Genomic DNA, 24,153 nt, shown 5'->3' on the forward strand with positions numbered 1-24,153 from the left:
CGCGCCGGGTGGAAGGCCGGCGGCAGCTCCAGTATATAAGCTGGTCGCGGCGCCGGTACGGCGATTCACTTTTCAGCCGGTTCCGCCACCATGTTCCGCCTTCTGGTGAGTCAGAGTCTGTGTATGTATGTGTTCGTGTGCGTGAGTCGCCTGTCCTACTGGCAAGGTGACCACCTCTGCGTGTTCTCTGTTAAAGCTGGTCATAACTCGGTTTTCGTTTTTTATTTTTTTTTTTATTTTTGATTCTCTATTTAGAACGGGCAACTCAGTAACGATCCATGTCAGAGCCAATTTCCAGAAAAATACCGCCGAGTTGATAGTTGGTCAGTGGGAGTCCCAGTTGGGAATGCACTGAAGTGATAAAGGTCTTGAGACACCTCACAATATCGTGTCCGACCTAGCGTTGTGCAGCAACTCTACGTGGCGTGGGCTCAAGATGTCGTTGGATGTCCCCTGCAGGAATATTGTGCCATACTGCCTCCGTAGGCGTCCATAATTGCGGAAGTTTTGTTGGTGCAGGATGTTGTGCACGAACTGACCTCTCGATTATGTCCAATAAATATTCGATGGCACTCAAATGGCTGCAAATGGTTTCCAAGTAGCCGAACATAGCCATTTAGTCAATGACTCGTTCAGTCGGACCAGAGAATCCAGTCCATTTCATGTAAATACAGCACATACCATTATGGAACTACCATCATCTCGAAACTTCCTGGCAGATTAAAACTGTGTGCAGAACCGAGACTCGAACTCGGGACCTTTCCTTTTTGAGGGCAAGTGCTCTACCAAGAGCACTTGCCCGCGAAAGGCGAAGGTCCCGACTTCGAGCCTCGGTCCGGCATACAGTTTTAATCTGCCAGGAAGTTTCATATCAGCGCACACTCCGCTGCAGAGTGAAAATCTCATTCGGGCAACATCATCTTGTATATGCCTTGTTGCCAACTTGGGGCCCAACCGATATGGTCACGAGCCTAGGAGACGCGGTGCAAGCGATGTCGTGCTGTTAGCAAACACACTCGTGTTGGTCGTCCGCTGTCGTAGCTCGTAAACGCCATATTTCGCCGTACTATCCTAACGGATACGTTCACCGTACGCCCCACACTGATTTCTGCAATTATTCACGCAGTGTTGCTTGTCTGTTAGCACTGACAACTATGCGCAAACGCCGCTGCTCTCGGCCGTTAAGTGAAGACCGTCGGCCACTGCGTCGTTCGTGGTGAAAGGTAATGTCTGAAATTTGGTTTTATCGGCACACTCTTGACACTGTAGATTTCGGAATGTTGAATGTTGAATTCCCTAACGATTTCCGATATTGACTGTCCCATTCGTATAGCTACCAACCCACATTCAAAGTCTGTTGATTCCTGTCGTGCGGCCATAATCACATGAGAAACATTTTCACATGAATCACATGAGTACAAATGACAGCAACGCCCATGCACTGCCCTTTCATACCTTGTGTACACGATACCACCGCCATCTGTACAGGTGCATATCGCAGTCACATGACTTCCTACATATCATTGTATATGAGAGGTGAATTCCAGTTCCGGCAAATGCCTTAAAACCAAGGAAATCGTCCCGTTAAGCTTAGTCAGAACTGGAAGAAGTGAACTATTTGTTATGTAATTCTGGGACAATAAGCCCTACAGCAGAACTATGAAACACTAGATTATGTTAAAGTATAATTTTTAGAGGTGTGCATACAAAGTAAACACTCTAGACACGTTTGAACCATTTTCTATATCTGCAGTCCTGAATTTCCCTGAACATTTTTGTACTTCCTTCTTTCGTCGATTAACTGAAATATTTATGTCTGTTACCGATGGTTTCTTTGCAGTTACCTTCCTACTACCTAAGTTTTTCTTTCCAACTTCCGTTATTACCTTTCTTTAGAGACGTCAATTCCTCTTCAACTGAATTGCCTACTGAACTATTAATTATCTTAGCATCTATAGCCACAGAGAATTTCAAGCGTATTTCTTCATTGCTTAGTGTTTCCGTATCCTACTCATTTGCGCATTTATTCTTCCTGACTAATCTCTTAAGCTTCAGCATATTCTTCATCCATACTAAATTGTGATCTGAATCTGCATCTGCTCCAGCCTTATAATAGAATATCTGTTTTCGGAGTCTCTGCTTGACCATGATGTAATCGAAACGAAATCTTTCCGTTTCTCCCGACCATTTCCAAGTACGCCTACTCTTCTTCTGATTCTTCAAAAGAGTATTCGCTACTACGAGCTGAGATTTGTTGCAGAATTCAATTACTCTTTTTTCCTGTCATTCCTACTAATAACTCCATATTCTCTCAAAACCATTTCTTCTTCTCCTTCCCCTACAACCGCATTCCAGTCCTCCTTGACTATTAGATTTTCATCTCCCTTTACGTATTGAATTACCCATTCAGTATTCTCATAGGCTTTTTCTATCTTTATCTCTTCATCTTATGCTTGTGACTTCGAATGTATACCTCAAGTGTTGTTGTCAGTGTTGATCTGCTTTCGGTTCTGATGAGCACAATCCTGTCACTAAACTGTTTACAGTGACTCACCCTTTGCTTGACTTTCCCATTCATCATTATCGGCTGCTGTTGCCAAGGGACATTAATGAAGAGTGTGTCCATCATTCGCCTTTATGATGACTAGAACTCTGCTTAGGACACTTTCAGTGAGATGTCTGAAGGCCTGTGGAGAAATGGTAGCCAATTCCTATTCAAGAGCGGAAAGCGGTGAAGATAAGATAATACAAAATTGTTAAGGCTTTCGTGGCCACTTGTTGTCAAACTGTCTGTTGGCTTCTGTCTCGGGATTTTCGGTCGACGTTCATCTAATGGTTTTTCTGACGTTTCACCAGCACGAGTGGCTGGCATTGTCAAAGCTTCACTCTCCATTGCCGGCATGTACAAAGAAGGTAGTTGCGAAGAAACCATGGCTAACAGAAGAAATACTTCAGTTGATTGATGAAAGGAGGAAGTACAACCATGTTTCGAGAAAATTATGAATACAGAAATACAAGTCGCTGAGGAATGAAATAAATAGGAAGTGCAGTGAAGCTAAGACGAAATGGCTGCAGGAAAAACGTGAAGACATCGAAAAAGATATGATTGTCGGAAGGACAGACTCAGCATACAGGAAAGTCAAAACAACCTTTGGTGACATTAAAAGCAACGGTGGTAACATTAAGAGTGCAACGGGAATTCCGCTTTTAAATGGAGAGGAGAGAGCAGATAGGTGGAAAGAATACATTGAAAGCCTCTATGAGGGTGAAGATTCGTCTGATGTGATAGAAGAAGAAACAGGAGTCGATTTAGAAGAGATAGGGGATCCAGTATTAGAATCGGAATTTAAAAGAGCTTTGGAGGACTTACGGTCAAATAAGCCAGAAGGGATAGATAACATTCCATCAGAATTTGTAAAATCATTGGGGGAAGTGGCAACAAAACGACTATTCACGTTGGTGTGTAGAATATATGAGTCTGGCGATATACCATCTGGCTTTCGGAAAAGCATCATTGACACAATTCCGAAGACGGCAAGAGCTGACAAGTGCGAGAATTATCGCACAATCAGCTTAACAGCTCATGCATCGAAGCTGCTTACAAGAATAATATACAGAAGAATGGAAAAGAAAATTGAGAATGCGCTAGGTGACGATCAGTTTCGCTTTAGGAAAAGTAAAGGGACGAGAGAGGCAGTTCTGACGGCTAATAATGGAAGCAAGGCTAAAGAAATATCAAGACACTCTCATAGGATTTGTCGACCTGGAAAAAGCGTTCGACAATATAAAATAGTGCAAGCTGTTAGAGATTCTGAAAAATGTAGGGGTAAGCTATAGGGAGAGACGGGTCATATACAATATGTACAACAACCAAGAGGGAATAATAAGAGTGGACGATCAAGAACGAAGTGCTCGTATTAAGAACGGTGTAAGACAAGGCTGTAGCCTTTCGCCCCTACTCTTCAATCTGTACATCGAGGAAGCAATGATGGAAATAAAAGAAAGGCTCAGGAGTGGAATTAAAATACAAGGTGAAAGGATATCAATGATACGATTCGCTGATGACGTTGCTATCCTCAGTGAAAGTGAAGAATTAAATGATCTCCTGAACGGAATGAACAGTCTAATGAGTACACAGTATAGTTTGAGAGTAAATCGGAGAAAGACGAAGGTAATGAGAAGTAGTAGAAATGAGAACAGCGACAAACTTAACATCAGGATTGATGGTCACGAAGTCAATGAAGTTAAGGAATTCTGCTACCTAGGCAGTAAAATAACCAATGACGGACGGAGCAAGGAGGACATCAAAAGCAGACTCGCTATGGCAAAAAAGGCATTTCTGGCCGAGAGAAGTCTACTAATATCAAATACCGGCCTTAATTTGAGGGAGAAATTTCTGAGGATGTACGTCTGGAGTACAGCATTGTATGGTAGTGAAACATGGACTGTGGGAAAACCGGAACAGAAGAGAATCGAAGCATTTGAGATGTGGTGCTATAGACGAATGTTGAAAATTAGGTGGACTGATAAGGTAAAGAATGAGGAGGTTCTACGCAGAATCGGAGACGAAAGGAAAATGTGGAAAACACTGACAAGGAAAAGGGACAGGATGATAGGACATCTGCTAAGACATGAGGGAATGACTTCAATGGTACTAGAGGGAGCTGTAGAGGGCAAAAACTGTAGTGGAAGACAGAGATTGGAATACGTCAAGCAAATAATTGAGGACGTAGGTTGCAAGTGCTACTCTGAGATGAAGAGGTTAGCACAGGAAAGGACTTCGTGGCGCGCCGCATCAAACCAGTCAGTAGACTGATGAGCAAAAAAAAAAAAAGTTGTTGTTCTGGGACAGACCACAGATCACTCGTACCAAAATATTCAGAAAATACTCCTGGACAACCTCCAAAATTTCCTCAGCGGTATTCCGTTTAACCTTATACATGAAGCCTAATAGTGGATGATGGATGGTTCTTTAGTATCAGCAATTACTACACTCCTGGAAATGGAAAAAAGAACACATTGACACCGGTGTGTCAGACCCACCATACTTGCTCCGGACACTGCGAGAGGTCTGTACAAGCAATGATCACACGCACGGCACAGCGGACACACCAGGAACCGCGGTGTTGGCCGTCGAATGGCGCTAGCTGCGCAGCATTTGTGCACCGCCGCCGTCAGTGTCAGCCAGTTTGCCGTGGCATACGGAGCTCCATCGCAGTCTTTAACACTGGTAGCATGCCGCGACAGCGTGGAAGTGAACCGTATGTGCAGTTGACGGACTTTGAGCGAGGGCGTATAGTGCGCATGCGGGAGGCCGGGTGGACGTACCGCCGAATTGCTCAACACTTGGGGCGTGAGGTCTCCACAGTACATCGATGTTGTCGCCAGTGGTCGGCGGAAGGTGCACGTGCCCTTCGACCTGGGACCGGACCGCAGCGACGCACGGATGCACGCCAAGACCGTAGGATCCTACGCAGTGCCGTAGGGGACCGCACCGCCACTTCCCAGCAAATTAGGGACACTGTTGCTCCTGGGGTATCGGCGAGGACCATTCGCAACCGTCTCCATGAAGCTGGGCTACGGTCCCACACACCGTTAGGCCGTCTTCCGCTCACGCCCCAACATCGTGCAGCCCGCCTCCAGTGGTGTCGCGACAGGCGTGAATGGAGGGACGAATGGAGACGTGTCGTCTTCAGCGATTAGAGTCGCTTCTGCCTTGGTGCCAATGATGGTCGTATGCGTGTTTGGCGCCGTGCAGGTGAGCGCCACAATCAGGACTGCATACGACCGAGGCACACAGGGCCAACATCCGGCATCAGGGTGTGGGGAGCGATCTCCTACACTGGCCATACACCACTGGTGATCGTCGAGGGGACACTGAATAGTGCACGGTACATCCAAACCGTCATCGAACCCATCGTTCTACCATTCCTAGACCGGCAAGGGAACTTGCTGTTCCAACAGGACAATGCATGTCCGCATGTATCCCGTGCCACCCAACGTGCTCTAGAAGGTGTAAGTCAACTACCCTGGCCAGCAAGATCTCCGGATCTGTCCCCCATTGAGCATGTTTGGGCTATAGGTGGCACCATATCAGTTCACTTTTAGAAACTGCAAATTTAGGGTCTCGCTGGTAATGCTTCCGTTTATTGTAACTCCTACTGTGAGACAGAAGCCTATTTAATTACCCCTCTACAGGAAGGGCAAAAGGAAGTCGTAATTAACGGCGCTGTAGCACATGTTACCAAACATAGAGTGGAGGAGGCGTTGTTAGATTATTGCTTTTTATCTCCTGCGAATGTAGAAAATAGAAATTGAACTGATAGTCACAAAGTGAAGATTTTCAAACTGGGTGAATACTTCTTACATAGCTGCTTTAGCATAATATAGCTAGCAGAAAATATTAATTTCTATGACTTAATAACAAAGTATCTAGCTCACACTAGTTTTTAGTTCGTGTGTTGGAACGCGTAATAATATTTGAGCGAAAGACGACCCATTCATTAAATGTCAACCAAGGTCCATTTCAACATACAAGTACAGGGATTCACTGCATAGCGTACAACGAAATAAAACACTACGGCGCTGTATGGATGCCATTTGGCCGTTAGATGCAGGTAACTCACAAGTATTCTAGAACTCAGCAACATCAATAAGTGGCATAACCCTACTATTTCTGAGTGACTTCTGTTAGAGGAATGACTGCTTGCACATATAGCTCTCCATACGTCCGCTGTTTATTCATGATTACCTGTAGAATGGAACACTAGCTCGCTCCAGATCCAGATCCTTGTCTCAAACTAGTCTTCTGAGTATAGCGGCAGACGACCGCCATTAGCGTTCTCTCTTCATCAACATACATTTTTACGATACACAAGGGCAGATTGCTAACACAGTCTTTGTTCTCACTCTGTCCTACGTCCACATATGGAGCATAATTTTCACAAGGCATTTTTCTTGCCAGATTTATGTGTGTCATTAACAATCTTTTAAAAAGCGTATTAGGACAGATATTAATAATCATCGACCCATTCCACTATTAACGTTCTTCTCAAAATTTTTGGAAAGTTTATGCATTTGAAAATAATATGCAAATCTGACATTATACGACTCGAATTTCCGATATCGGGAGTGTTCTCTCCATTTCACCTATCGTGATTTAAAAATCTTTAAATGGAGAAATTTCTTCAATATGGTTTATTATCTAACCAAGGAACTCAGAATTTCGAAAAAATATAAAATTTTACTACAGATTTACAATAATGCTTCTTTGTGACGATGGACTTAGTTATAACTAACTACAGAAACTAACATGTATTTATCTTCATAATGAACTGACAGGTTATATTCTTCCCTTACTATAAAGAAAATTGTAATTCACTGCGTGTTAACATTGTCACTCATTAACAACAAAAATGTCCAATCACATTTTGAAGTTTTTTAAACTATTCGTGTTAACTTTGTGAAATGTGTACGCGTGCCAGTGCGTCTGCAGTCTAAATTACGCAATAGAGAAACTTCAATGTGACATCACTTGCAAGGATGCAGTTACATTCGCAGAAACGTGATACGTTTTTGATCATTTGTATGTTCCACAGAAACGTTTGCATAATATGTTCATTATTTTAAGGTCCAACAGATGTGTTCCTGCTGTGATAACATACAATATGTGATCAAATGTATCCTGACATTTGGCTGAAAATGACTTACAAGTTCGTTTCGCCCTCCATCGGTAATTCTGGAATTCAATATGGTTTTGGCCCACCCCTAGTCTTGATGACTGCTTTCACTCTCACAAGCATACGTTCAACCAGGCGCTGGAAGGTTTCTCGGGGAATGGCAGCCCATTCTTCACGGAGCGCTGCACTGAGGAGAGGTATCGATGTCGGTCGGTGAGGCCAGGCACGAAGTCGGCGTTCCAAAATATCCCAAAGGTGTTCTATAGGATTCAGGTCAGGATCCTGTGCAGGCCAGTCCATTACAGGGATGTTATTGTCGTGTAACCACTCCACCACAGGCCGTGCATTATGTACAGGTGCTCGATTGTGATGAAAGATGCCATCGCCATCCCCGAATTGCTCTTCGACAGTGGGAAGCACGAAGATGCTTAAAACATCAATGTAGGCCTGTGCTGTGATAGAGCCACACAAAACAACTAGGGGTGCAAGCCCCCTCCATGAAAGACACGACCACATCATAACACTACCGCCTCCGAATTCTACTGTTGAAACTACACACGCTGGCAGGTGACGTTCACCGGGCATTCGCCGTACCCACTCCTGCCACAGGATCGCCACATTGTATACCATGATTCGTCACTCCACACAACATTTTTCCACTGCTCAATCGTCCAATGTTTACGCTCCTTACACCAAGCTAGGCGCCGTTTGGCATTTGCAGGCGTGATGCGTGGGTTATGATGTCTAATGTCACGATGTCTAATGACTACTGAGGTCGCTGATATGGAGTACCTGGCAGTAGGTGGCAGCACAATGCACCTAATATGAAAGGCGTATGTTTTTGGGTATGCCCGGATACTTTTGATCACACAGTGTATCTCTGACCGTATTTTAATAGTCAAATAAGAGATTGCAGATGAAGTTATTCTTTGAAGTGTTCATTGGCTAATAAAATACACTATTTTAAAAGAATTCGGTCATTAATTTTTCATGTGATACAGAGTATGTTAAGTGGTGCATCCTAGTTGGGATAATGAATTTCAAAAATCGTTGAATAATATGCAAAACTTGACAGGCAGATTGTCACCGTTGTTTGGCCACACTTTTGTTCCAATTTGTATTTCTTAAATTTAATTTGACTGTTTAACATCACGACACTGATAGACGTACACGAAATGATTTGTGGTGACTCTCACTCTCATAAACGCACTTCCTCTGAAGATAAAATTTCTCAGTTCTAAACCCATAATAATATTATTTTAATATTAAATAGATTTAGTATCAATATATTAATATTACTTATACGGGGTGTAGATGGTCAGATATAGTGATACACATACATGTTAAATTTGCAGAGTAAGACAGCTTCCTTAGGAATGAAGGATATACATATATTAACACGCTTGGACCAACCTAACATTGCAATGTAGACGACAGTATAGTGATAAAGTGCAAGGAGAGAGCAAGACGAGCATTTTAGCACTAATTATTATTAGTACATAGGGCAAAGAGAGATGACGGGGCTAGCACAGCGTCGAGATAAAAGAAAGAACACATCATTAATTAAAATGTTTTCGGTGCAAAAGAAGGAGATACGAAATCAGATTTGGTAGCGGTTAGCAACTGAAATGGTGCTATGTTTGTAACTATGTTGGCGGTGTCGTTGAGTGACAAGGAACTTATGTCAATCAGTGAAATAGCTAACAAAAAACGTTACACAAAGAGACTCGGAAATAAAACATATACGTTATTTTATGTCGTTTGCCACCTTTGGTCCTCTAGACTATTTTCCTATCATCTGTGCAAATGTGATCCGATTGGTACTGTACATTATTCCTGTCAGTAACTTGGACTGTTAAGATGTTAAGCCTATTGTTCAATATTTCTCGCGCTTAACTGCTCTTGCTACCTCCGGAATTTGTGGATGGCAGTGATTTTTTTCCGTTTGACTCCATGAAACTTCATAATTCAGGTGTTCGTAAAACTATGAGGCTGGTGTATAAGTCATAACGTTTTTGTTTTGCAGCCTGTTGGTGTTCCGGTTGCCATGGTTCTATTTGTCGATTATAATTTTTCTATTTGTAGTTTACGGTCACTATTTGAGTTTATATACTATCATTTGGAAGTGGTTATTTGAGATCTTCACGTTGTAAAATGGAGTGTCAAGTAGAGAAATCGGAACATTTCCGACATATTCTTCTGTTTCATTTCAATAGAGCGGTGACAGCAGCGGAGACAGACAGAAACATTTGCGGCGTGTATGGGGATAATGCGATAGGACAGAGCACGGCAAGAAAATGGTTTTCTCTTTTTAAGTGTGATCGTTTTCCACATTCAGGAAGATTTTCGATGTTTGAAGTAGATCGTTTAAACGAAATAGTCCACAATGATTCACGTCAGTGTACTTGAGAAGTGGCATATGTGATGAATTGGGGTCATTACACCATCGTCCGACACTTTCATGCAATGCATACAATTGGGTGGATGGGTGCCGCATGCTACAAGCTAAAGTCACATCAGCAGGTGACCATGTGTGCATCCCTGCTTGCTCGCCATCAACTGTTTCGTGAACAATGCCGACCACTCCTATCCTCTATCGTAACTGGTGACGAGAAATGGTATTTTTATGCTAACATAAGGAAAATAAACGCATTGTTGAGATCAAATGAAGGAGCAGCTCCCCGTACAAATATCTGCGCGCATCCACAAAACATAATGTTATGCAGTTGGTGGAACAATGACCGTGTGATGTACTACAAATTGCTTGCCCAAAGGGTATCCACCAACGATGACATTTATTGTCAACAACTAAGGCGTCATGCAGACGCAATCCGAGAACAGCGACAAGGAAGACAGCGTGAAGTGATGCTACTTCACGACAAGGCCCGCCCACATCCTGCTGGACTGACAAGAAACGCTGTACAGGAGTTTGGTTCGGAAGTCATTCTGCAAACACTTTATTCACCTGATCATGCGCCCTCAGATTTTCACCTCTACCACTGTCTGTCGAACAAACTTCAAGGAACTTCCTTTCCGGGAAACAATTCGCTCCGAAGATGTCTCGGTGAGTTCTTCGCGTCAGTACCGCATGATTTCTTCAGTCGCGGAATCGGAAAGCTACCCCAGCGTTGCCAGACATTGTACACTGAAAAGCCAAAGAAACTGGTACGCTTGCCTAATATCGAGTAGGGTCCCCGCGAGCGCGCGGAAGTGCCAGAGCACGAAGTGGCATGGACTCGGCTAATGTCTGAAGTAGTGCTGGAGGGAATTGCCACCATGAATCCTGCAGGGCTGTTCATAGGTCCGTAAGAGGGGGTGAACATCTCTTCTGAACAGCACATTGCAAGGTATCCCAGATATGCTCCATGATGTTCGTGTGTGGGGAGTTTGGTAGCCAGAGGAAGTAAAATCGGAAGAGTATTCCTGGAGCCACTCTGTAGCAATTCTGGATGTGTGGGGTGTCGCATTGTCCTGCTGGAATTGTCGAAGGCTGTCAGAATGGACAATGGACATGAATGGATGCAGGTGATCAGACAGGACGCTTACGTACGTGTCACTTGTCAGAGTCGTATCCAGACCTATCAGTGGTCCCATATCACTCCAACTGCACACGCCCCGTTTCAGAGCCTCCACCAGCTTGAACAGTCGCCTACTGACATGCAGCGTCCATGGATTCATGAGGTTGTCTCCATACTCGTAAACGTCCATCCGTTCGATACAATTTGAAACGAAATTCGTCCAACCAGGCAACATGTTTCCCGTCAACAACAGTCCAATGTCGGTGCTGACGAGCCCAGGCGAGGTGTAAGGCTTTGTGTCATGCACACATCAGGCGTACACGAGTGAGCCTTCGACTTCGAAGACCCGTATCGATGACGTTTCTTTGAATGATTCGCACGCGGACACTTGTTGACGGTCCAGCATTGAAATCTTCAGCAATTCGCGGAAGGCATGCACTACTATCACGTTTAACGATTCTCTTTAGTCGTCGTTCGTTCCGTTCTTGCAGGACCTTTTTCCGGCCATAACGATGCTGGAGATTTGATGTTTTACCGGATTCCTGATATTCACGGTCCGTTTGTGAAATAGTCGCAGTGGAAAATCCCCACTTCATCGCTGCCTATGAGATGTTGTGTCCCATCGCTCGTGCACCGACTGTCACACCACTTCCAAAGTCATTTAAATCTTCATAACCTGATAGTCTGGTAGCAGTAACCCATCTAACAACTGTGCCAGGAATGTTTTCTGATACAGGTGTTGCCGACCGCACCACCGTACTCTGGCTGTTTACATATCTCTGCATTTGAATACGCGTGCCTATATCAGTTACTTTGGCGCTTCAGTGTAAATATTGAAGCAGATATATTACTGATGACTTATGTCTCTGTTGTATGTAGTTTTTGTGTTTCTTAAAGCTATGGGAATGCTACGAACTTATGCAAGAACGTAATATTCTCTTTTTGGGGTTGTGACTATACGGTTAAAAAATTAAGTGCACTACTGGCCATTAAAATTGCTACACCAAGCAGAAATGCAGATGACAAACGGGTATTCATTGGACAAATATATTATGCTAGAACTGACACGTGATTACATTTTGGGTGCATACACCCGGAGAAATCAGTACCCAGAACAACCACCCCTGGCCGTAATAACGGCCTTGATACGCCTGGGCATTGAGTCAAACAGAGCTTGGATGGCGTGTACAGGCACAGACGCCCATGCAGCTTCAACACAATACCACAGTTCATCAAGAGTAGTGACTGGCGTATTGTGACGAGCCAGTTGCTCGGCCACCATTGACCAGACGTTTTCGATTGTTGAGAGATCTGCAGAATGTGCTGGCCAGGGCAGCAGTCGAACATTTTCTGTATCCAAAAAGGCCCGTACAGGACCTGCAACATGCGGTCGTGAATTATCCTGCTGAAATGTAGGGTTTCGCAGGGATCGAATGAATTGTAACGTCCACTGTTCAATGTGCCGTCAATGCGAACAAGAGGTGACCGGGAGGTGTAACCAATGGCACCCCATCCCATCACGCCAGGTGATACGCCAGTATAGCGACGGCGAATACACGCTTCCAATGTGCTTTTACCGCGATGTCGCCAAACACAGATGCGACCATCACGATGCTGTAAACAGAACCTGGATTCATCCGAAAAAATGACGTTTTCCCATTGGTGCACCCAGCTTCGTCGTTGAGTACACCATCGCAGGCGCTCCTGTCTGTGATGCAGCGTCAAGGGTAACCGCAGCCATGATATCCGAATTGATAGTCCATGCTGCTGCAAACGTTGTCGAACTGTTCGTGCAGATGGTTGTTGTCTTGCAAACGTCCCCATCTGTTGACTCAGGGATCGAGACGTGGCTACACGATCCGTTACAGCCATGTGGATAAGCTGCCTGTCATTTCTGCTGCTAGTGATACGAGGCCATTGGGATCCAGCACGGCGTTCCGTATTTCCCTCCTGAACCCACTGATTCCATATTCTGCTAACAGTCATTGGATCTCGACCAACGCGAGCAGCAACGTCGCGATACGATAAACCGCAATCGCGATAGGCTACAATCCAACCTTTACCAAAGTCGGAAACGTGATGGTACGCATTTCTCCTCCTTACACGAGGCGTCACAACAACGTTTCATCTACATCTACATCCATACTCCGCAAGCCACCTGACGGTCTGTGGCGGTGGGTACTTTGAGTACCTCTGTCGGTTCTCCCTTCTATTCCAGTCTCATATTGTTCGTGAAAAGAAAGATAGTCGGTATACCTCTCTGTGGGCTCTAATCTCTCTGATCTTATTCTCATGGCCTCTTCGCGAGATATACATAGGAGGCAGCAATATACTGCTTGACTCCTCGGTGAAGGTATGTTCTCGAAACTTAAACAAAAGTCCGTACCGAGCTACGGAGCGTCTCTTCTGCAGTCTTCCACTGGAGTTTATCTATCATCTCCGTAACGCTTTAGCGATTACTAAATGATCCTGTAATGAAGCGTGCTGCTCTCCGTTGGATCTTCTCTGTCTCCTCTATCAACCCTATCTGGTACGGATGCCACACCGGTGAGCAGTACTCAGACAGTGGGCGAACAAGTGTACTTCAACTTACTTCCTTTCGGACTGCATTTCCTTAGGATTCTTCCAATGAATCTGGATCTGGCACCTGCTTTTCCGGAACCACGAGGCTGCTACGGTCGCAAGTTCGAATCCTGCCTCGAGCATGGATGTGTGTGATGTCCTTAGATAGTTAGGTTTAATTAGTTCTAAGTTTTAGGGGACTGATGACCTCAGCAGTTAAGTCCCATTGTGCTTAGAGCCATTTGAAGCATCTGTTTTACCGACGATCAACTTCATATGATCCTTCCATTTTAAATCACTCCTAATGCCTACTCCCAGATAATTTATGGAATTAACTGTTTCCAGTTGCTGACTTGCTATATTGTAGCTAAATGATAAAGTATCTTTCTTTCTATGTATTCGCAGCACATTACACTTGTCTACATTGAGATTCAATTTCCACTCCCTGCACCATGCGTCAATTCGTTGCAGATCCTCCTGCATTTCGGTACAATTTTCCATTGTCAGAACCTCTCGATATACCACAGCATTATCCGCAAAAAGCCTCAGTGAGCTTCCGATGTTATCCACAAGGTCATTTATGTATATTGTGAATAGCAACGGTCCTACGTCACTCCCCTGCGGCACACCTGAAATCAGACTTAGTTCGGAAGACTTCTCTCAATTGAGAATGACATGCTGCATTCTGTTATCTAGGAACTCTTCAATCCAATCACACAATCGGTCTGATATTCCATATGCTCTTACTTTGTTTATTACACGACTGTGGGGAACCGTATCGAACGCCTTGCGGAAGTCAAGAAATACGGCATCCACCTGGGAACTCTTGTCTATAGCCCTTTGAGTCTCGTGTACGAATAGCGCGAGCTGGGTTTCACACGATCGTCTTTTTCGAAACCCATGCTGATTCCTACAGAGTAGAGTTCTAGTCTCCAGAAAAGTCATTATACCCGAACACAATACATGTTCCAAAATTCTACAACTGATAGAAGTTAGAGATATAGGTCTATAGTTCTGCACATCTGTTCGACGTCCCTTCTTGAAAACGGGATGACCTGTGCCGTTTTCCAATCCTTTGGAACGCTACGCTCTTCTAGGGACGTACGGAAAACCGCTGCAAGAAGGGGGGCAAGTTCCTTCGCTTACTCTGTGTAAAATCGAACTGGTATCCCATCAGGTCCAGCAGCCTTTCCTCTTTTGAGCGATTTTAATTGTTTCTCTATCCATCTGTCGTCTATTTCGATATCTACCATTTTGTCATCTGTGCGACAATCTAGAGAAGGAACTATAGTGCAGTCTTCCTCTGTGAAACAGCTTTGGAAAAATACATGTAGTATTTAGGCCTTTAGTCTGTCATCCTCTGTTTCAGTACCATTTTGGTCAAAGAGTGTCTAGATATTTTGTTTTGATCCACCTTCCGCTTTGACATAAAACCAAAATTTCTTAGGATTTACTGCCAAGTAAGTACATAGAACTTTACTTTCGAATTCATTGAACGCCTCTCGCATAGCCCTCCTCACAGTACATTTCGCTTCGCGTAATTTTTGTATGTCTGCAAGGCTTTGGCTATGTTTATGTTTGCTGTGAAGTTCCCTTTGCTTCCGCAGCAGTTTTCTAACTCGGTTGTTGTACCACGGTGGCTCTTTTCCATCTCTTACGATCTTGCTTGGCACATACCCATCTAATGCATATTGTAGGATGGTTCTGAACTTTGTCCACTAATCCTCAACACTATCTGCTGCATGGGATCTTAATTAAATAAATTTGCAAATACTTTTAGTTTTTGGTAGCTGTAAGTCCGATTACGCAAGTCTCGTAAACGGTAGGCCCTGACCAGTATTATTACGCAATCTGACTGCAACAAACAATGAAAGAAAATTTTCTTAAACACAGTTAATTAATTAAGTCCCCAGCAACTATAAAACCTACTAAACCAAGCACAAGTATCACTGTTCTGTATGTGGAAGTATGACTCAACGCACATCTGGCACGGTTCCTCTTCAACAAGACAAGAATTTTTAAATACCATTTATACTGAAGTAACTAAAGGAAGTAAAAATACCATAATTACTCAAGAAAACCAGAATTACACTCTAATACAAGAACACAAGCCAGATGCTTTGTTGACTGAACCTGTAATGATGCATTATTTAAAACATGGAATTAATGAAAAAACACGCAATATTTTACCTTCATATATATTGACGAAAAGCACTCTGATCGTTACAGTATTTCCATTAGAATAACATCTGCTATCTCTCCCATCAAATAACTGCATAAAACATGGAACAACACTCTCCACTATCACATCTCACTCCGACTTCACTACAAGCAGTGCCCACTAGCACACCTCGGCACGAACTGACTACAACGAGCTCTGCCCACGCACTGACTTCTACGAGCTCTCAACAAGCACTGACTACTACGAGTTCTTAACAGGCACTGTGGAGGCGGCTTAATAGTACTCTTTGGTGCAATCTCTGGCGCAGTGGCTCAGTGTAGCCACCTTTCATATGCCCCTCCTCCACAGGCCAGAATTTGATGGTATTTTTGCCAGCATTGGTGGTGAAAATACCACCAAATTCGTCCAGAAAAATACAGACAAAAAAAAAGATAATATTAATACCTAAATATCACATAATTAGTTAAAACTTTGGCTTTGCACTGACCTTTCAATAACCTAATATATAAAATACAGTAGGCAATACAAATTCTTTCCATACATGTGGCTTTACATAATAGTTTACACAATACACAAAAAATCAGTTTATACAAATGTTCACATAAAATGCTTTCAATGATTAGTTTATACAAAAAAAAGGACACCAACAGGTAACATCATTTCAGTAGAAGCAGTCCATCAGTGGCACCCAACATTGTGGAACAGGTGCAGACACCAACAAGTGACATCAGTTCAGTAGAAACAGTCCATCAGTTGCACCCAGCAATGTTGAGCGCAGGTGCAGGCACCACAAGTGACTTCATTTCAGTAGAAGCAGTTCCATTAGTGGCACCCAGTAAAGTTGAGCAGGTGCACACAGCAACAAGTCACATTAGTTCAGTAGAATCAGTTCATTAGTGGCACCCAGCAATGTTGAGTAGGTGCAGACACCAACAAGTGACATCATTTCAGTAGAAGCAGTCCATCAGTTGCACCCAGCAATGTTGAGCAGGTGCAGACACCAACAAGTGACATCATTTCAGTAGAAGCAGTCCATCAGTTGCACACAGCAATGTTGAGCAGGTGCAGACACCAACAAGTGACATCATTTCAGTAGAAGCAGTCAATCAGTTGCACCCAGCAATGTTGAGCAGGTGCGGACGCCAACAAGTGACATCATTTCCATAGAAGTAGCTCCATCTGTGCACCCAGTAATGTTGAGCAGGTGCAGATAGCAGTCCATGATATTCACTATCACTGATCACACTGTTCATCAGCAGAAATTAAACATGTCCTAGTGGCACCAATCATGTACAAAAGGTACAAGTAACAGTCCATAAATTCACTATCACTGATTACTCAGTTCATCAGCAGAAATTAGTCATTCCTAAGTGTCACACATTACGTTGAAAAGTGCAGGTAACAGTCCATAATATTCACCTTCACTAATCTGACAGTTCAGGCATGAACAATAGTTTGAATACACATACAAATGCTTTTACAATGCTCTTACACTAAACATACAAATTCTAATAAACACACAAATGATATCAGATAATTGTCGTAGTAACTATTACAAATACTCAAATATCAGTAAACCTATAATATTTATGGGTGTCAGTGCAAGCCACTACAAACAAATAAAATAATATTCAAGAGATAGGTGGGTAGGATTAGGAAAGGAAAACACACAAAACACACTCACTCATCTTTCATCCACATTAAGTACTACTGTGTAATTGAATAGTGTTAATTGTGTAAATGCAATTCTGTCAAAATCTGATGTTCATCATGTGTATCAAGTAGTAGTGGCAGCAATGTATAACAGTTAATAATAGTTAGGTCAACGTCATAGTCATCATATCAAGACCAGTGTTTGCCAAGCCAGATCAAATGAACTGTTGTTGAACAACTGTCAGTGAGCCAAGATATGCAAATACTTCCTCCGTTCAAAAAAAAAGTATATACTGCTTAGTGATTTAACAAAGTGTGTGTATAGACTATCTTCCTTCTTCTTTAGTGTTCTAGTCTGCTATCTTCATCCTCCTTGTTCCATTAAGACCAACAAAAAAAAAATATGCTCCTCACTTACTTTACCTCTTATCCACTAAAACTCCAATAATCATCAACTTCACACAATCTCAATACTTCACTAATACTTCTTACGTCGATACATATAAATCTTACCATCAATATCATTTACCTTACCTCTTGTCTACAAAAACTCCAATAATCATCAACTTCATATAATCTCTATACCTCAATAATACCTCTTTAATACGTCGATAAATATGAACCTTATTACCAATATCATTTCACTTCCATAACAACTCTTTCCTCTAGTCAGTCTCCTCGAACAAGTACAGATAAAATCCTAATGCAAACCTCATCAGCCCATACAATCCGAAGACACATTGTCAACACACAACCTCTGTGTAATCCATCTGAGCCCAATCTTCTACTCATTATGAATTATAAACAAAAGAAATGCATACATGACCTCTAACAGACTTAGTTCGAATAGCTCTCAGTAATTAAGTACGATTATGGAATGTGTATGATCACAATATTTCACAGTGTGTACACCACTTCAAGAATTATGGCAAACAGAAGCAAACATGTGGAGTATTCCTTGTGTCAAGTGTCACTTACTATTTCAATTGCTCACGAAAAATGCAGTGTAATAACTGTCAATGGTCTAAACCTAGTTTTGGTATGTCATGTCGTTAGCTTCCTTCCTATTAGCATAAATTTATGCAGCTTCCATAAAACCTCAGCTCATGTGACTTCAACGAAGTTCTTGTACCAATGTCGTTCGTCGAATTATAGCATTTCATTTTCTTATCTTAAAAATATAAGGCACTGAGCGTAAGCAAAACAAGCAATAGCGAGTAAATATACCAGTAGAGAACAGAATGTCAACAAGTGGAAGCAGCACAATTCTTACAACGAGGCTCTGCCAAGCAAACAATCTATAATTAATACAATAGTGTGACCTAAACTCTATGTTTGTACACAGTATATCAGCATTTCTATACACCAAATTAAAGAGTAGTTATGACAACAAACAGAAATGTATAAATATGCACTCCATACGCATAGCAGCAAACAGGTCATTAGCATCATATCAGCATAAGCAAATAAATGTTCATGTGTCATCCTAATAAGTAAACATGAAGGCGCAAGCAGATAAATCACAAAGTATAACTTACATACATATCAGCACAATAAATCAGGTGACAATTATAATTTAAATAACTAAGCACAGCAGGCACATAATTAAAAAAAATAAGACATCAGTGAAAAAGCAGTGCAGCCAAGCGATGCATAATATACACAAGTTACAACCCAGTTCATTAATAATCATTGTCAAAATCAGTTAACGTACGCAATCACATCGCTTCACAAGTAAATTCATAGAACATGAAATTAACACAAAGTATGAGTCACGTAATCGCGAGCAGCAAATTACGTCTAAAGTACGTACCTAAGTGGAAATATGTTACCTGAAAAATGAACTCAATTAATAGTTACCTTTTCAGTTTATTAGTTTCTTCTTGGAAATTACATTCTTTCTGAAATTTTCTCGATAGCAAGTCCTCTTAACGTCGGAGACACACAGAATTTACCTGTAGTTCTTAAATATTTTATACAACCGTATCCTGAAAAATACTGAATGTTAATAACATAATTCATCAAGTCACTATAGCTTTATACTGAATTTAATCGGAGAAATTAAACTGTGTATTTACGGCTGTCAGTGCATTCGCACTGAGCGCTCGATCAGCTGTAGGCGCGTGACGTAGGAAGCAATTGTTCGCGGTCAACGACTGCCTTGTGCGGTGCGCAGACTTGACTGTTGCTTTGAGTATGTGCCGCCGCCAAAACACAGCGCGGTATCCTTGTACTCTCCGCATGTTTACATGTAGCTGTTAGTTTCTCTAAAGTATGTTATTCCACAAAAATTTTTTTTTTAAAGTATATCATTCCACAAAAATTTTGAAAACTACGAACCTCACCTTTTGTGGCAGGAACAGCATAATTACGTATAGCGTCCAATTTTTTTTGTATCAGGAAGAATACCTTCTGTGCAAATAGTGTGACCGAGAAATTTCACCTGTGAACGACCAAATTCAGATTTTTCCAAGTTTACTGTAATGCCAACTTTTGCAAAAATATGTAATGATGAATCCAAAATTTTGTTGTGCTCTCTCCAAGAACGTTTAGCAATAAGAATGTCGTCAACATATGAAGTAACATTGTCACGAAGATAAACAGGCAAGATTTCGTTCAAGCTACGAATGAATGCTGCAGAAAATATAGTAAGTCCAAACGGTAAATTCCAAAGTCACTTTGGGTAAAACAGTCATATCTGGTTATTGTTTACTTACTCTCTAGATAGATTGATAGTCGAAGAGTTGGTTTGACAGATGCAAAGAATAGTGAAAGAGTAGGCAGCGGTACAGAAAACTAAAAGAGAAATAGCACCACTACAGCTCGGGGCCCTATGCTCGCTACGGCACATATTCACTTAGAGTAGTGAATCCCCTGAGGACATTAATAGCTGCACATAATTTCTAGTTTGTGACTTAGTGGCAAATTTGGCGGAAGTGCGTACGTAAATTGATCTAACCATGTACATGGATGTATGTCGTTCTTAGAATTGCGGAAGATCTTAAATTTCCGAACAGTCAAAAAGTGTTTATAGTCAAAGTTTTCGCCTCGTGGCGACAAAGACCTACCGCGTCTGTCCCAGTCCGAATGTCGATTACTGTCAAGTTCGCGCGCCTGGCGCTCTCTTGTTGCTTCTCGCAAATGAAATAAATTACTTTCTTCAAACCCATCTGATATCTGTGATTCCCAATTTCTTTTGCTGTCTTTTCCTACCATTTCGCCTTCGATCTGTTTGACTTGCTTTCGTAATGCCTCAACTTCCCTTTTAACGCGTTCATTAAATTTTCCCTGATTTTCAACATGTTTATTTATGTTCTGATACTCTTCGGTTTCTGCAAATGGCAATGGTGCTGTATCATCCGAATCTCTGTCCCCATGTAAACTAAGATTTGTCAATTTGTCTGAAATCTCCTCAACTCTTTCCGATAAATCACCTATTTGTTCTTTCTGTTTATTTACGACTTCCGTAAGTGTCGCGACTCGGGTTTCAGTATTAACACATTTAGTAGTTAATTGTTCATACTGTTGTGTTAGGTTATTTAATCTGTCATTCGGTACGGATTCCTCGATTCTCTCAAATATTTCTTCCTTATCTTTTGCATGTTGTAAATTTAACTCTGAAAATTTCTGTACTGTCACGCGATCTCTTTCATCCTGTTCCCTTTGTCTGATTTCTACTGCAATTAATCTATTATTGTGAGCATTCAAAATTGGTTGTACTTCTTCTCTGATTTCTTTTTTTAATTCATCTTTCATATTTTTGAAACATGTTCCTATTCGTGAATCTATCCGAGTTTCCATTGTTCCCATCCGTGTTTCCAAAGTTCCTATCTCTGTTTTTAATTCAGATCTCAAAGTTCCCATCTCTGTTTTAATTGTTCCCATTTGTGAGTCGAACCGTGTTTTTAATTCTGATCCCAAATTTAATATTACACCCATCAACTGCTCCATATCAGCCGGTTCGAAATTCTTTTCGCCCCTAACATTTCCCACAAAACTAACTTCCTTCTGCATAGCCATACAGCTATCTGTGTTCGATACTATTTCAGAATCTTCTATCGTTGATCTCGTATTCTGTGAATTTTCTGATTGAGAAAAATTTTGAAAAGGTTCCGGACTATTTTCCCGACTTATTACATTGTTTTCCACCTCATTATCCACCATACTGTTTTCCTCTGTTGGCGAGTTCGCCATGTCAACAATTTCGTCATTCTCACTATTCATCATTTTTGCCTTTTTCATTGATCGCGTAATCATTTACAAAACATAAAAAAATTCGTCACTGTTCGAAAATCACACACAATGACTCCTTATCTCCAACAATACTATTCACACGAGATGTTTCCCTCAAACACGATTAACGAACAATTGAAATAATTGCACAAATTGTCAAACCCATAGACAAGACAACAATTTAAATTTTGAAAAATACCTTTAGAAGAATGACAATTACCAAATCTACACTTGCAATATAAACTACAATTACTAAACTACAAATTACTACAACAATACTACTGTCTACTATTTTTACAATCAGAAGATTCCAAGGGACGATCCGAAGCAGCGGTCGCCACGTGCATGGGGTCGTAATTAAATAAATTTGCAAATACTTTTAGTTTTTGGTAGCTGTAAGTCCGATTACGCAAGTCTCGTAAACGGTAGGCCCTGACCAGTATTATTACGCAATCTGACTGCAACAAACAATGAAAGAAAATTTTCGTAAACACAGTTAATTAATTAAGTCCCCAGCAACTATAAAACCTACTAAACCAAGCACAAGTATCACTGTTCTGTATGTGGAAGTATGACTCAACGCACATCTGGCACGGTTCCTCTTCAACAAGACAAGAATTTTTAAATACCATTTATACTGAAGTAACTAAATGAAGTAAAAATACCATAATTACTCAAGAAAACCAGAATTACACTCTAATACAAGAACACAAGCCAGATGCTTTGTTGACTGAACCTGTAATGATGCATTATTTAAAACATGGAATTAATGAAAAAACACGCAATATTTTACCTTCATATATATTGACGAAAAGCACTCTGATCGTTACAGTATTTCCATTAGAATAACATCTGCTATCTCTCCCATCAAATAACTGCATAAAACATGGAACAACACTCTCCACTATCACATCTCACTCCGACTTCACGACAAGCAGTGCCCACTAGCACATCTCGGCACGAACTGACTACAACGAGCTCTGCCCACGCACTGACTTCTACAAGCTCTCAACAAGCACTGACTACTACGAGTTCTTAACAGGCACTGTGGAGGCGGCTTAATAGTACTGTTTGGCGCAATCTCTGGCGCAGTGGCTCAGTGTAGCCACCTTTCACTGCACCTGAGACAAAACTTTTGTGTTGAGCTATCAAGTACACTGAAATCTGGTTTTTGTTATTTTTGCTAAACAGAAAAATCTTCCTACCTTTTTTAATATTTCTTTTTACGGCTGAAATCAATGATGAAGTAACCGCTTTATGATCGCTGATTCCCTGTTCTACGTTAACTGTTTCAAAAGGCAACGCCGATCAACTACAGTTTATGTATGAGAAATCGGTTGGAAACTTTCCTCGTGGCAGCACGTTGTAGGTGTCTTCAGCGGCGCCAACCTTGTGCGAATGCTCTGGAAAGCTAACCATTTGCTTATCACAGCATCTTCTTCCTGTCGGTTAAATTTCCCGTCTGTAGCACGTCATCTTCGTGGTGTAGCAATTTTAATGTCCAGTAGTGTAATATAAATTTTAAGACAGTTTAACTTGCAGGATAATCAGGAAATGTGGTGAGACTGAGCGGTGCCTACTGCGTTATGTTGCAGCTGTTGTTCCTGGCGCTGGTGCTATCGGCGGTGTTGACCGTCGAGGCTGCCGGCTACGGATACAGGCGCGGCGGCTACTACGGCCGCGGCTATGGCGGCTACGGTGGCTACAGGCGTGGCGGCGGTTACTACAGACACGGATAGCCGCACCTCCACACCACCTGCTGCACCGACACCTCTCTAGAGAACGGCTGCGCAACCAGCAACGTAGTTACAGAAACAATCTCCTAGCTGCACGTATATCAGTGTCCATAAGTTACTTCCAATTCATTCCTTGTATGTGACTGAACAAGAAATGATTTTCAAGTGCAACCAAAGATTACAGATCAGCTTATCTGTGCATTACGTTTGGTCAATACTCATCCATTATGACAGTCAACTGTCGAAGAAATATATAAATGTTTTACATCTTCTATGTAGCAGATATGTAGCTCCAATGTAACAGTGCATTTATAAAAATTAAAGAAATACAAAAGATTGTTTAATTAAAATCGTTGTATCTCATACACCGTCTCTGCTTTCTGAATTATACCTGTGTCAGAGGGATATCTTCTCACATATAACTGACATAAACATTCAGATTATATAACATTCATTCCACAGTCGAACAAGTAAAGCTACGAGGGTGAGTCAAATGAATTAAATATTATTTATTCTGCAGAAGTGGTACAAAGCTGTATCATCTTTCAACATATCTCCCATGCTCATTGCAAGTCCTCTAGCGCTTACAA

The 24,153-nt window shown here is 41.9% G+C and overlaps 1 long non-coding RNA gene across 1 annotated transcript; it reads left to right on the top strand.

Moving 5' to 3' along the window:
- On the top strand, positions 1 to 23,928 carry LOC124795513. The gene is made up of 2 exons (XR_007016711.1): positions 1 to 105; positions 23,423 to 23,928. It is a non-coding gene; the product is annotated as an uncharacterized LOC124795513 (long non-coding RNA).
- Positions 23,929 to 24,153: the final 225 nt, after the last annotated feature.

Source organism: Schistocerca piceifrons, chromosome 4 (genome assembly GCF_021461385.2).
Source record: "Schistocerca piceifrons isolate TAMUIC-IGC-003096 chromosome 4, iqSchPice1.1, whole genome shotgun sequence".
Taxonomy (NCBI): domain Eukaryota; kingdom Metazoa; phylum Arthropoda; class Insecta; order Orthoptera; family Acrididae; genus Schistocerca; species Schistocerca piceifrons.